This window comes from Acomys minous (assembly GCF_964271855.1).
Source record: "Acomys minous genome assembly, chromosome: 12".
In the NCBI taxonomy this organism is placed as follows: domain Eukaryota; kingdom Metazoa; phylum Chordata; class Mammalia; order Rodentia; family Muridae; genus Acomys; species Acomys minous.
In genome coordinates, this window is record NC_140493.1 from 9050799 (window position 1) to 9054632 (window position 3834).

Below are 3834 nucleotides of genomic sequence, written 5' to 3' on the forward strand. Positions count from 1 at the left end.
CCTGGTTTGCATGGCTTCTCAACAGCGTCTAGTCACAGAGTGAGACCATTTGTAATTTTTCTTTAGCATTGTTCTTTTATTATGCTAATGAGAAAGTAAAGTCCTTAAGGTTTCCTGAAGATCATTTAACTCCCAGAGGCAGTGAAGGGCCATAGAAAGACCCATGCTATACCAGCCAGTCAGATGTTTTCTTCGCCGCTCATGTCACCAATTGTGTGAAAGAAAAAAAAAGTCTAGGATATAAAATGGGCTGCAGAGAAAAAAAATGCCCCCTACTCCTTTAAATTTGGTGACTGGAGGCTGTGAATTAAGCAGGCAATATATCAACATGGTAAAGGGCATAATTTCTACAGACAATGGCTTTTTTATGTTCACCAAAGAAGTCAACTCAAAAGAGCAGTTAGATTAGTGATTCTCAACCTGTGGGCCACCACTCCTTCTGAGGTCAAGTGGCTCTATCACAATGGTCACCTAGGACAATCAGAAAACAGTTCACAGCAGTAGCAAAGCTACAGTTATGAAGAGGCAACAAAAGTCATTTTATAGTTGGGGTTCACCACCATATGAGGGACTGTGTTAAAGAGCTGCAGCGTTGGGAAGATGATTGAGAAAAAATGAGTTAGATTCTGGGCCATACAGACTGTTTGTTTATTTTAGGGGGATTTTTCTGTGTAGCCTTGGCTGTCCTGGACTTGCCTCATAGACCGGGCTAGCCTCGACCTCACAGAGATCTGCCTGCCTCAGTCTCTGTGAGTGCTGGGATTACAGGTGTGTAAGACATCATGCTGGGCTTAAACACAAACGGTTTTTTTTTTAACGAGAGCAGTAAACTGTGAAGGGACTGGCCCAATGGAAGGCTTTTGGCTTCTAGGTATGGTGAATTTGCAGAATGTGACCAGGAAGTGCACAGAGGGACTCATGGGAGATATGGCTCTTGAAAGGCTAGTGTAGATGATTCTTGATGTTACTTCCATTCTGGTTCTAGATGGTTTTCCTTCTTGCTGCTGTGAAGGGCCCCTTTGTCCATGGGACACATGTTCTGCTTTTAGGGACATACAGGAATAGCAAAGGCATCTGTTGTTTCTCAACTGGCTTTGACTCAAAAAAATGATTTTATGTTAAAGCAGTGCATTTGGGGTGGCGAATATGAGTTGTCTTCAACCTCCTGGGGAAGAAGGTGTGTCCGACTGTGGCTTCTCACTGGTAACACAATGAATAGAGGCATCACCTCCAGACATGCGCAGCGGCCCCCACACCCACCTTAATCTCCCAGGGTTCTTTCTACAGTACAGTCTTTAAAGTCATAGTCTTTAAATGGTCTAATATTCACTGGCTGTTTAGTTTCTAGACAGCAGCCACCCTGTTTGTCAAAGCCTGGGGCACATCCCTTGTGGACCTGTGGGATCCACTTCCGCTTTCAGATGGATGCCTCATTTCTATATGGCTGCATTAGTGCATACCAACTACACAAGGTTCTACAAATCTCACTGAAGTAGAGAAACTATACTCTGAGAGGGATGGGGATTTTGAATCTTGTCCTTGCTCTGCAAGTCACTGGAAGCAAGACTGTCAACAGCACCATTATGGGCACAAAGTTTCAGTCTACATAATCTCCAGGACAAAGTCAGCATGGATAATGACAGTTTAGTGGTGGCAATGACGGCGGTGGTGATTGTCAGTGAAGTAAGTACTCCATGGCTTTATACAGTCTTTTCTTGAAGGATCTTACTATTTTCTATAGATTGGTTCCATTCTCCAGCTTCTTTCCACTTTTCCATTTATATTGAGCACAGTCATTGATCAGAAGAAGTATTAATTTATCTGGAAAAGAAAGTTGAAGATCAGTGGTTCTCAACCTTCCAAATGCTTCAACTCTTTAACACAGTTCCTCATGTTGTGTTGACTCCCCAATCATAAAATTATTTTCATTGATACTTCTTAACTGTGATTTTGCTACTGTTATAAAATGTCATGTAAACATTTGTGTTTTCTGAGGATCTTAGGTGACTCCTGTGACAGGGATGTTCAACCCCCAGAGAGGCAGGTTGAGGACCATTGCCTTAACATGACATCACGGACATCATTATGTGCCAATATCTGGCATCTTAAAGTTTCATTCAGTATTCCCACCTTGATACCTAATCCCTCGGGCATCAGACTATACCAGGGTAGCCTGCTGGCACCCCGCCAAAATGCTGTACAGGGTAGCCCTCTGGCACCCTGTTGAAATGCTCTACTGATCTTCAGTGTAGTGGATAAGGTTCCTTATTTGCTCATATGATGAATCTCTTTGGCTGAACAACTACCAGGTATAGCATATGCTTGGCTCATGATGAACAAATAATTTGGAGTGGGTGAATTAATCCATGTTGTCTAAGGTGTATTTTAGGTAAAACTAAGGTGTTACTTCTCCAATAATTACAATATAGAGTCATCAACTCCTTGGAACTGACATGGACAAAGGAATGGAAGTTAACTAATTTGGAATTGAAGACAATCCTTTCTCCTTTGAAATATAAATAGCCAATATAATATCCTCCCACTGGATGCATTTAGACAAAAAGATTAATTTTTTAAAAATGAAAAGTCAATGTGCTAGATGATTGATATTTCTAGGAAAGTTCTCCCGTGGGGACTTTCAACCCTGAAAAAAAGAACTCTCCTTCAAAAGTATGTTTTTAATAATAAGGGAAATGGGTAAATTTATGATGTCTATGGTGAGTGACCTCAAGGGATTTATTTTTCTTTTATGATATCTATGTACTTACTATGGGCAAACATATACCATAGGGAAAGCCCATCTCAACTTTTCCATACCTAGGATTCATAAACTTCATTGTAATCATGGTAGATGGCATCATTCTATTATTGAGTTTCCAGGTAGGGTGGCTGTAAACTTCCCTGCCTTGGTAAGGAAGTGGTAATGCAAGCACACCATCGCACTGTCATTTGGTTGGCAGCCATTAATCTACCTATTGCAATGTGGAAGGCCGTGTTCTGGGAAGGAACTATTTATTTATTTATTTATTTAGGAAGAGAGATTAAGGAGAGTAAAAAAGAATGTCATCTATTAGCATAAGAGATTGATTTCTAGCCTACACACACACATGTGTGTATGCATGTACATACATATATGTACATTTGTGTGTACACATGTATAATGCAAATAAGCATATATATGACTATATATGGTCAATAGTCAAATCATTACAAAGCAGATGGGCAATCTAATACAAAAATACAAACGGCTTGATGAACAGAGATTTGTGACACAACATAATGTGAATTCCTTAAAAGGATTCAGTTGTTTCTAAGTAAATAACTAGGTCCCCCCCCCAATCCCAATAATGATTATGAAAATACTAAAGTATCCAGGGTATGTCAGAAAAATTCACAGAGCCACTCTATTCAAAATTATTTAGTTTGCAGATATAAAAAGATATAATAAATAATAATGAGAAGTTCGAATCAATAGAGACAAGTCCAATAATTATCTAGATGGCAATAACAACAATATTAAAACAACTGTTATAACTGTATACTACATGTTTAAAGTTAGACAAAAACAGGAGCACAGTCAAGGCCTTAATGTAAGAGCTGAAACCTAGAAACTTCTAGGGTGAAATATAGATAAAACACTTTAAGATTTAGGTAAAAGCTTTCTGAAGAAAGAAACCAATAGGACAGAAAATAATTCCAAGAATTGACAATGTGCTTGCATTCAATTAAAAAGCATCTGTGCAGTGGAGGAAACTACCTCAGAGAAGAGACAGCACACAGAATGGAAAAAAATTGTCAATTAAACATGAGACAAGGAATTAATAGATAGAATAC